This window comes from Gavialis gangeticus, unplaced genomic scaffold, assembly GCF_001723915.1.
Source record: "Gavialis gangeticus isolate Ggan-Ray unplaced genomic scaffold, GavGan_comp1, whole genome shotgun sequence".
In the NCBI taxonomy this organism is placed as follows: domain Eukaryota; kingdom Metazoa; phylum Chordata; order Crocodylia; family Gavialidae; genus Gavialis; species Gavialis gangeticus.
Genome location: NW_017729026.1, coordinates 49,843,625 through 49,855,326, shown reverse-complemented (window position 1 = coordinate 49,855,326; position 11,702 = coordinate 49,843,625). Strand labels below are relative to the sequence as shown.

General features: G+C 42.1%; 1 long non-coding RNA gene across 1 annotated transcript in view; it reads left to right on the top strand.

The window, feature by feature from the left end:
• LOC109299737 overlaps positions 1-1,608 on the top strand; it is a 24,382-nt gene extending 22,774 nt beyond the window's left edge. Inside the window, exon 3 of the long non-coding RNA XR_002097976.1 lies at positions 1,512-1,608. This is a non-coding gene — a long non-coding RNA (uncharacterized LOC109299737). The remainder of the gene's footprint in view (positions 1-1,511) is intronic.
• Positions 1,609-11,702: the final 10,094 nt, after the last annotated feature.

Here is an 11,702-nt window from a genome sequence, read left to right as displayed (position 1 = left end):
CCCCAGTGTCACTGATCCCCCCTGCAGATGCTGCCTGCCTCCCTGATCCCTCCCACAGATTCCGTTTGCCCCCTGATCCCCCAATTCCCTCCATGGACTCTGCTTGCTCCCCTGATTCTCCAGATCCACCCCCACAGACCCCATGATCCCCCTCCCCAAGCCTGCTTGCCCTCTCATTCCCCCCAGCCCCACTGCTAGTCCCTCCATACTGACTTACCTTAGATCAGGTGGCTATTTTTAACTCAATCTAACCTCCCCCTAACCTCCCCAAATGTCTGTATCCAGCCCTTCTGTCATCCTGGCCCACACTGCACAATATGAATTAATAAACAATGTAAGCGGATCAAATGGCTAGAAGCCAATGTTTGGGGTACCAGTGATTTGTAAAGAGAGTATCCTATTCAGATAATGGTTTTTACTCATGAAAGACTTAAGCCCTGTGTAAGACAGATTTTTAGTTTAAGTTACATGGAAAATTGTGCAATGTGGTTCCCCCCCTTCTAACTTGAACAAACTCTTTATTCATCAATACAGGTTTCTTGGCACACGGGGGGATATTCAGTGAGCACACTAGGGAGGGGAGAGGCAAGCCAAAACAGAGGTGAAGAATGAGAGGGAACTGGCACTCACACAAATGAGCCAGGGATGCTGATTTATGAAGGAAAGCCGTAGATCATTTAAAAAAAAAAAAAAAAAAAAGGAAGCTGCCCAAATTAAAGCTGCCTCTAAGGCACATAACCCAACCTGACACAGCCTGGGCAGCAGGATATAAAGAATGTGTATGCAAAGATTAATTGTTCTTGAACAACTTCTGTGTGCATAAAGGAGCACACAAACACAGTCTTTCTTACAGTGCCAGGAATGCAACTGCTTATAACATTCTACTTATTTTCTGTTTTAGAAGAAATATAATTATGTAGACCCTGCAAAAGGAACTGTAATTTTCATGTGTGCCCGATCCCTTCTTTGCTTTCCTTGAAGCTCAAAGGTATTATCATGTATGGAATCCAAAAATCTAGGGATTTCAGTATGTTGGAAAGCAGCCGGTAGCTTTTGATGACCTATTACACTATCAGTTCTAGCCTTCAGAGGGCTGATTTTCCTCAAGCTATTTTGTGCAGAACTAAAGGTTGTCCATTTTGTCTGCTGACAGGCTACTGTTAGCAGCAGGATATGGAAGCAGCAGAAGGTTTGGGATATGGCTACCAGAGAGATCATTGATTTCTCTGTAACTGTGTCATAACTGTAGATGAATGAGGTGCTTGCTTTTGGAACCTACTCTCCTCTTAGCATTCTTGTGTTAGAAACTGCTAACCTTATGGGCATTTTGCAATACCTTTCTTGCTCTTTCACAAACTATTAAGGAGCCAGTGGGCTTGAGTAGGGCATTTTTTTTAACAAGCAGCCTTTATTTGATTTTGTGTGTTTTAAACTATGAGATAGGTTCCCAGAGCAGAGGATGGGAACTACAGATGTTCCCCAAACACTCTCTCTCTCTCTCATATGTAAAGTATATATTAAAGGGATGTAGGTTGTACCCATGTTGGTCTAAGGAGATAGGCAGACAAGGTTCTTTGGGTAAATCCGATATCTTTTATTAGACCACCTCAAATACTTGGCAAAATTCTTCTTAGCAAGCTTTTGGGCACAAAATATATTAAAGGGGCTACTCCTTAGTTTATTTTTGGAAGTTTTCATGTTGTTTCCAAATATGGTACAACTTTAGAACAACAAACTATTTCTCTATTAAGAAACAGTTCCTCAATTAAGCCTGAACTTGGCACTTGCCTACAAAACTTCCTCCTGTGACCAATGGCTCTTCACTTGCTGTGCTCTGGGTAAATCTACCTTGTTGCAGATAAATAGTGCAAGGCTTCTGCATCACTTAATCTTGTGCTGACCCTCAACATAGGGTTGCATTTCATCTCCCCTGAATTCTGCTTTATATCAGGAGAGTCTTTAAAAGCCATATGAATTTCTTCCCTTTTGCAGGACCTTCTCATCACCTTAAATCTCCTGAGGTTTTGGCTAAGCAAGTTATTTTTCACTTGACAAGTCCTTGAATGAATACTGGAGGAATCTCCTATCCCAGCCAAAAAGACAAAGCATTCTATCTTTTGATTTTTGGTTGTTTAAAAAACAATTTCTGAAGAGAAAGTGTAATACCATAGCTCATAGCTCAGGCATATCAACACAGCAGCTAACTCGTGTCATTTTATTGGTCCTGTGTTGAAATGATTTCTCTATTTATCTGTATCTTTACAATGCTAAATTTCTTCACTGCACAAAGATTTAGGGAGATGTTCATTGCTTGGTTGCCAATTCAACATTATCATTTAATGTACACAGTATGTGGGCTTGTCTTTGAGTCCTTTGCAATGGCTATAGTATAAGATTCATAATATATCACTTTCACAAGCAATTTAGCACAGCATAAGGGAGGAAATGTAAGCTCTACTGTCTTAGTACTTATTTTCTAATAAAATTCTAATAGATTTTGGTTTAATGACACAGAAGATGACATTTATATCTTAAATCTTTTTTTAAAACTGCAGCAGCACAATGAAGCAGGAAGTTACAAGACCAGATTATAAGATAATGCACTTTGTACTTGTGTACAATAAAGAACCCTTATAAAGAAAGCTGACTTGCCTTTTGACACTTAACTAATGTCTCAGTGAGAGAGAGCATTTGGCAGGCTGGAGTCAGTTAAGCTAGTTAGGCTTTTCTTCACTAGAGATTGATTTGTTCCTTGTTTGAAAGGTGGGCTTTCTTTCTTTCCCCTAGCAAGGATTATAGGATTTACCAAAAAAGAAAGGCAGAAAAAACAACAATCATTTTTGTTCTGCAGTTAATAAAAAGAAGATTAAAAAGACTCCCTGTTGATGAAATTTAACTACTTATGCTATTATGTGATGAAAGGTGAATACCTATTTAAGATTAATTTAATATGTTGTCATCCATAATGAATGCAAAGGGTAGCACAATTTGTCTTAACATTCTATAATGTGATGAAGCTCATCTTAACAAATATCTGTATAAATAACACATTCAGTAAGCACCTTGCTCTGCATTGATTCTGTGCTTGAGCTATAAAATACTTTTAATTGATAATGGAATAAAGCTGAAAAAACAGAATAAATTTCCTCCTGTACAAAACAGTAAAATTAGGCTGCAAATCACAATGGCCACAGAGAAAAGCCCATCTTTATCCTCTCTGTAATTGCCCTTCAGGTATTTGAGAAATCTTATCAAGCCCCCCCAGTCTTCTCTTCTCCATACTAAATAACATGAGTTCTTTCAGCCTTTCCTCATAAGTCACTCTTCCCAGGCCCCTAATTATTTTTGTTGCTCTGTGTTGGACTCTTTCCAAACTGTCCACATCCTTCTTGAAGTGTGGGCTTAAAAACTGGACACAGTACTCCAGGCAAGGCCTCATCAATGCTGAATAGAGCCAAATAATCACTTTCCTTATTTTGCAAGTGACACTTCTGTTGTACGGTATGCTGCTAGCTTTTTTGCCAACACATACTTATGGCTCATATTCAGCATATGGTCTATTGAAAACCCCAGGTCCTTCTATGCAATACTGCAACAGAACCAGTTATTACCCAATTTATATCTGTGCATGCAAGTATTCTGTCCCAAGCGAAGGATTTTGCATTTGTTCTTGTTGAATTTAATCAGATTGATAGACCGGAAAAAAATGGTCCATAGTCCAGGTCCTTCTGGATCCTAGCCTTCCCTCCAAGTGTCTGCAATTGCACCGAACTCTGTGTTGCATGCAAATATGCTAAGTGTGCCCACCAAGTTGGCCATTATCCAAATAATTAATGAAGATGTCAAACATAAATGGACTCAGGACAGGCCCTTGGGGAACCCCACTTGATACCTCCTCCCAAATACACACTGAGCCATTGATGGCTACTAGTTGAGTACAATGACCAAATCTATTATGTATCCACCTTATAGTACTTTTGTTTAGTCTATATTTCCTTAACTTGCTAATGAGAATGTGGGAGAGAGCATCAAAAGCCCTGCTAAACCGAAGGTATATCATATCTATTGCTCTCCCCCCCATCCATGGACCCTGGTACCTTATCACAGAAGAAGATCAGGTTGATTAGGCATGACTTGCTCTTGGTGAACTTATGCTGGCTGTTCCTGATCACTTGTTCTCCTTTAGGTGCTTCATAGGTGCAAATAGTAGATTCCTGAGGACCTGCTCCATGATCTTTCTAGGTACTGAGGTCAGACTGACTGTTCTGTAATTGCCACCTTCTTCCTTTCTTAAAGATGAGCACCATATTTGCCCTTTTCCAATAATCCAGGACCTCACCAGACTTCTAGGAGCTATCAAAGAGGATAGGTAATGGGTCTGAAATAACCTCAGCCGATTCCTTCAGTACTCTAGGATACATCTCATACAGTCCCGCCAACTTGAAAGCATCTAGTTTCCCTACATAATCCCTAATGTGTTCTCCTACTACTCTAGGCTGTTTGTCTCCTTCCCCACTTTTGCTGTCAAAGGTGCTCATCATCTGGTAGCTGCTCCCTTTTGTAAAGTCTGAAGTTAAAGAGGCATGGAATACTTCAACCTTCTTTGCACCATCCATAACTAAATTGCCTTTGTAGTTGGTTGTAGCTGTGTTGGTCTAAGGACACAGGCAAGGTTCTTTGAGTAGATGTAATATCTTTTATTATACCAATTAAATAGCTGGGAAAAAGTTCTTTGCAATCTTTCAGGCCTGAAGAACGGTGTTTATGCCCAAAAGCTTGCAAATAACCTTTTTCAACTAGTTAGTTGGTCTAATAAAAGATATCACATCTACACAAAGAACCTTGCCTCCCTAAATTGCCTTCTGCATTCCATAAGGCAACTATGGTTTCTTTGGTCTTCCTTTGACTCTTGACATATTTGTAGAATCCATTTTTATTGCCTTTTATGTCTTTGCCAGTTATGCCTCAAATCATGCCTTCCTCTTCCTAATTTTCTACCTGCATGCCCATGCAATATTCTTATACTCTTTCTTGGTGCTATGAACAAGTTTCAACTTTTTATAGGATACTTTTTTGAGTTTCAACTCATTAAAAATCTTATGTAGTCAGGCTACTCTCTTGTGGTAGCTCCCATTCTTCCATTGCATTGGAATAGTTTGCTCCTGCATCCTTAATACTGCCTTCTTAAAATATAGCAAGTTCTCCTTTTCCTTTCAGATTTGCCTCTAAGGGGATCTTGCCCACCGGTTCCCTCAAGTTTGTTGCAGTCTGCTTTTCTGAAGTCCAGTGTCTTTATGCTGCTGCTTCTCTTCCTTCCTCCCCCTCAGATCTTGAACTCTTATAATTCTGTGGTCATTGTTTCCCAAGTGACCACCAATATTCACATTCTCAATCAATTCCTCCCCGTTTGTGAACAGCAAGTCAAGAAAAGTTTCCCTCCAGTTAGCCCTTTTACTAGCAATGTGTTCTTGAAGGCTATACCCACAAGTAATTAAACAACTTCCTGTTCCCAAAATCTGAAGTATTTCACTTTCCTAGTCAATGGTAACAAACCACTTGGTGGGTTTTGGAATTTCCTGGGGAGAAGAAATTCCCACTCAGGGCAAGCCAAGACTGAATTTGTTTTGACTGTCAGAAGTGAGCTCTTTAAAAGTTTGGTTTCCGTTGAAAAATTCCTGGACGTAGAATATTGGAGGAGATGCCAGGGAGAGAACACTGGAGTAGATGGAGCTGCTGTATACGCACCTCTCTCTGCTTTTAGGAACAGACCCTTTGGTGCTTTAATGTGCTGGTGTCTTGGATCACACCCCTTTCAGGTGAAGCTGTGCCTTGGGATTCCCCAGGAAGAAGCCTTATTCAGTCGTCCTCTCCTGAAGGACCCCCTGAAATCCTGGCATGACTTTAAAAAGGATAAACATCTGGCTCTGAGATCCTGTCTCTTCTCTGTCCCTGGCTTCCCTAGCAATTTATAGCACCCCCATCTTGGAGAGCTCCTTTGTTTTGGTCAACTTCTGGGTGAGGGGTGTTTTCTTTTTCAAAGGCCAGGAATAAGAGTGCCAATGTCCCAAACAGCAAAGCAGACTGATCATTTCCAAATAAACTTTATTGTGCCACTTTAGTTCCCTCGGTAGCCAGTCCCTCCCTCAGACTCCACTCTGTCCTTTCTGGGACTAGAGATCTCTCTTTCCTCAGTCTCTCAGAGCCTGTCTCTTTCTCTGGTACAGACAGACACACTTGCTAGAAAACTGTTGCAAAACCTTAGCATTGACCCAGGAACTAACACTCACCCAATCAAATGAAGCATAATGTTATGAGAAACAAATGAGGGTGCAATCTCTGGGGCCTCTTGGCAGGCTCAGCCTACCTTTTCCCTTACGCAGAAAAGGGGAACTAGATGTCCTACTTAGGAAACTATGTACATGTATGAATCTAAGGATCCTTACACTGAGCCCCCTAAGATTTTCCCATCAGAACTGCAGGCTAGAACTCAGCCTATTTAGCCTCTTTGGGCATAGCTGGGACAAATGGCATTAATACATTACGCAGGCCCTTGTCACTTGCCTTACCTAAAAAAGTTGACTCTGTAATACCAATTACAGCTCTTTGGCTGTGTTTGTGTAGGATAATACAAATATACAGTCACTTGCTGGTTGAATAAAAACTAGGATATTGTCAAATGATATGCTAAATACTGCTTTTAATGTTTAAAGGAAATAATCAGAATTCAGACTGGATATCAAGTTATCAACTGTCTAATAAGTTTGCTATTTCCCAGCTGGGATGTCTCGGATACATTTATTCATCTTCAACCACTGTAATTAAAAATGAAAGACGTAGGTTTGATAGATCCTCTTCCAGGGATCTCACTGTTTTAATTCTAGAACTATCAATGGACAGGGAATATCTTTTAAAAGACTCTGACTTAATTGCACACCTGTTGGAGGTGTCGAGAAAGACTGCCATCCATACTCTACTGATACTGGGAACTGCCTAGTGTGGCTCAACAAATTGGCAGCGTAAAATCTTTTCTTTGCCAGAAAATACAATCTCTGCCGTATTCCTGTTAAAATTAAAATGAAAAATACTGAATCATTAGTCCACTCTACACAGAAATAAGCATAAAGGGAGAAGACAGAGGCAAAGTGCAGATGGAGCCATATCTTTACTACTTCCTGTCATGAGAAAAGATGCTGATCTTGCATTCTTTTCAAGACTGAACTATGTAGGGTGCCCTAGAGGTACTCCTGGGGTGGTAGAGGTTATGCAGGGTGAACTTAAGAGCAGTAAACAGTGCAGGGTGAACTTAAGAGCAGTAAACAGTGTTATGCAATTGTAATTTTAAATTACATCAATTAATTTTAAATTATTAAAAAAATGATGAAGGCAATAAGTGCATCTTAGGTATTTTAGATTTCTGGCACCATCAAAAGTTTCTCTATCATGGTGATTTTACCAGGCCTCACTGATCTGTTTATAACTGTTATTTAAATGGCTTTCTATAAATGTATATGAGTGCCTCAAGGGTGCCTGTATTTGTAACAGAGGGTGTCTCAAGAATCTTGGAATAATTTGTAGATTTAATTAAGTGCTCTATAATTACTTTACAGTGTAGACATAACATTGCCAGTGCCAGAGGTTAAGAAAATCACAAGTCAGATCCCCAAAATTCATTAAAGTGCCTAAGAAATCTGAACATGTGAAATAGCTCAACTTCAGGCACCTTAAGTCAATTTTCCCTAGAAAACATAGGTGTCTATGGATTGTTGGCTTCCTAGATAAATAGTGTTTTTTGTGGATCACTTACTTGGGCTTAGGTGCCTACATTCTTTGTAAAAGGCAAAAGGAGTACACAAATCTTTTCTGGATCTGGACCTAGGTGAACTCTGAACACTACCCAACCCTGAGTTTGAGACTGGGCAGTGTCAGCCCAACTGTTGCCTTCACTGAGCAAGTCCTCCTTGAATGGAATGGAGCAGCTGGACTTGGCATTTCAGAGGACGTCAGTGAACCTCTGCTTCAATTCTTCCTGCTTTACAGATGAAAAGGGACGTTTCTACACATGCATTTGATCCAGGTTTAGTTTATGTATGAATAAACTTCTCATGAGTAAATGCCCCTGGGCAGGCATCTACACATGCAGGGAAGTGGAGTAGATTTGTTGCTAATGGCAGAAAACTGATGACCAACGCCCAGGAAAAAGCCAACCTACCAAATGGGTACTTTGCATCAGTCTTTCACTAGTCCCATGGAATGCCTCTGTCCATCACAGGAGAGAGAGGCCCGAGTAAGGGAGATTCCTTGCCCTCCATCAATGCTGACCTCATGAAGAAACACATTGAGAAACTGGACGCCTTCAAGTCAGCCAGCCTTGACAATCTCTACACCCCAGGGTACTCAAGTAGCTGGCTAGCATCATAGCTCAGCCCCTGGCATGTATCTTCGAGAACTGGTGCTCTTGTGAAGTGCCCGAAGATTGGAAGAAGGCCAATGTGGTGCCTATCTTCAAGAAAGGGAGGAAAGTGGATCCGGCAAAATACAGGCCCATCAGACTGACCTCTGTCCTGGGGAAGGTCTTAGAAAAGATTATCAAAGAGGGCATTCTTAATGGACTGGCCGATGGCAACATCCTGAGGGATAGCCAGCATGGGTTTGTTGTAGGTAGGTCTTGCTTGACCAATCTTATTTTCTTCTATGAGCAGGTGTCCTATCACCTGGACAAGGGAGAGGAGATTGATGCCGTATATCTTGACGTTAAAAAAGCCTTTGATCTGGTATCCCATGATCACCTCTTGACAAAACTGGCCAACTGTGGCCTCGGGTCCACCACAATTTGCTGGCTGGGGAATTGGCTCCCCGGTAGAACCCAGAGGTTGGTGGTTGATGGAAGTCAACCATCATGGCACCCTGTGACCAGTGGGGTCCCTCAAGGCCCTGTCCTTGGACCTATATTGTTCAACATCTTCATTAATGATGTGGACATTGGAGTCAGAATTGGACTGGCCAAGTTCGCCGATGACACGAAACTCTGGGGTAAAGTGTGGTTTGAGCACCTACTTTGAACACCTTCAAGAGAAATTTGGATGTTTACCTTGTTGGGATCCTATGACCCCAGGTGACTGGACTCGATGATCTTCTGAGGTCCCTTCCAGACCTAATGTCTATGAATCTATGAGTCTTCTTAGGGCCCTGCAGTGGACACCTGCCACCACCAGGGGGAGCTCTGGGCTCCCCCTGAGTGCTAGCCCAGGGGCTGGCAGGGAGCACTGGGCTCCTGGCTGGGGCTAAGACATTACACTCTTCTCCTGGGGGCTGCCTGCTGCCCGGGCGGGGCATTGTCTCCCTGTCCTGGGAGCAGGGAGCTCCTGGCCCTGGCTCCCCAATCAGGGGCAGGGGACTTGGAAAGAACTGCAGGGGAGGGAAAGGTCCCAGTCCCCTGCCCCGATGCACCAGTGGGGCAGATAGCTCACTTCTTGCTGCCCCACTGGCAGATTGGGGAAGGAGATTGGGACCTGTCCCATCCCTGCAGCTCTTTGCAAGCCCCGTGCCTTGATCACCCAATTGGGGCATGAGGCTGGGACCTGCCCTTGGCCAGGACAGTTCCCAGCCCCCACCCAACATGCAGGGCAGAGTCTGGGAAGCCTGTTCCCTGTACAGCTCTGCAAGCATGGAGCTGGGTCAGGGAGCCTGTTCCTCCATGGAGAAGGGCAGGGAACAGGGTGGGGAACTTGTTCCCCACCCAGCTCCATGCTTGTGGAGCTGAGCAGAGAACAGGCTCCTCAGCCCCCACCAGCAGGGAGCTCCTAGCACCAGCTCCACACTACTAGCTCACCAGTTGTGGGGCTCAGGCTGGGAGACCCCTGTCTCCCAGGGCCAGCTCTGTGACCATGGAGCCAGCACTGGGAGACCCTTATCTCCCAGTCCCTAACTCCCTGATAGCAATGGTGGAGTGGGAGCTGGAAGATAAGGATCTTCCAGACCCCTCTCCCCCATTGCAATCTTGGAGCAGGGAACTTGGAGCTTCCTACTGCCAGGGCAGAGGGACATAGTCCCTTCCCAGGCTCTAGTGGTGAAGCCTGCCCCACAGGCAGGCAGCTCTGGGGGCAGGGAGAAATCTCCCACCCCCTGGGGGATGGCTGACAGATTTGCTTCCAGTCCATCATCTACATGAGTGCTACTGTGCCTTTACTAATAAAAAAATTACTTGTGATTAATAAGGTTTACTGCATAGTAAGCATGTGGACGTGTAGATGCACATATTTACTTTGCAGTAAATTATAGTACTGTACAGTTAAGCATCTCATGTAGATGCACCCAAAGAGTATGCATCAGGTCCCTGAAAAGTGTTATTACTGCCACCCAAACCTGCTCTGCTGCATAGTGACAGTGGTCAAGGGGAAAAAAGCACTGCCTTGGAGCTTTTGCTTTTCTCTTAAAATGAAAATAGAAATTGCCTCAGTGTAATGCAGCACATGATTTATTCTGTTATTCTGCACTGTAGCTAAGTATTTCCAGCTATCAAGTCATTTAGGCAGTATCTGCATATTGACTAAACTACTCTCTTACTGTAACAGTTTCACTGCAGAACACATACAGGCACCTACACTCCCAAGAAGGGTAGCTGGCCATGATGCCTCGGGACATTAAAGATGCTGTACTATAAGGGATGTGGGAGCTTTGCTTTTTATCTTCAGTAAACACAGGTAAAGCCCATAGTAATGTCTATAAAGCCTGTTGCTACTAAAGCCTGTTGCCCCACCCCACCCCTTCTCTCTCTTTCTCTCTCTCTCTACATATATAAGCAGTATATGAGCTGTGGTTAAACTGAACTTCCTAAAGTACCTTTGGTTAAAGAAACTTCCCATAAACCAGTGCTTTAAAATGATGTATATGCCATTGACAGAACAAAGACTTTTCAAACAACTTGATTCTTTTTTCTATTGGTCTCTTGTAGTCTATTTAGATATTAGTTTCAGCAATGTTGCACAGAATAGGCTCAGCTCAGTAATACCAGCTTATTGAGTTATTGTACTGTTAATACAGCAAAATTTATATAAGCTTAATCAGATTTATTATCTCTGACAACAATGCAGATGTTCTGAATGCTAAGTGTTTTTGGAGAAGAACATAATTAGTTTCTTCAGCCATGTCTAAAAATGCTTAGTGGTCAGTTCTGTTATTGAGATTTATTTAAGAATATGTAAATCTGGCATTTTTGGCAGCAATTAAAAATAAAGTTGCTTTAATTTTAACTTCTGCTAATATCTGTATTGCTCATCTCTGAAGCAGCACAAGCCAAAGTGCTTAAACTAATCTATTTTTAAAAGGGTTTGGTTAGTGTTCTCAGGGGAAATAAAGTAGGTTGTATGAAAACATATTCATTATAGAACCTTCTTTTTAAATGATGCATGGCCTTTTAACAGCACAATATATTGATGTAGTAACTTCTCCTACCTATATCATCCAAGAAACCTCTTGAGTTTTGTCTCATCCATCTTGATTATTAGTTATATTTATTATAGAATTGAAATAAAATTTTAGATTTCTAATTATTAGCTCTTAAAGGATTCTAGATTACCTAAATGAATTCATTTCTGCACATGAAGTATAAAACTCCAGGAGAGTTTTGCTGACTGGCAAATTTGTACTTCCCAAAGATTAATATTACCTTGCTCCCCTCAACATGTCATATTTTTTCTTTAACA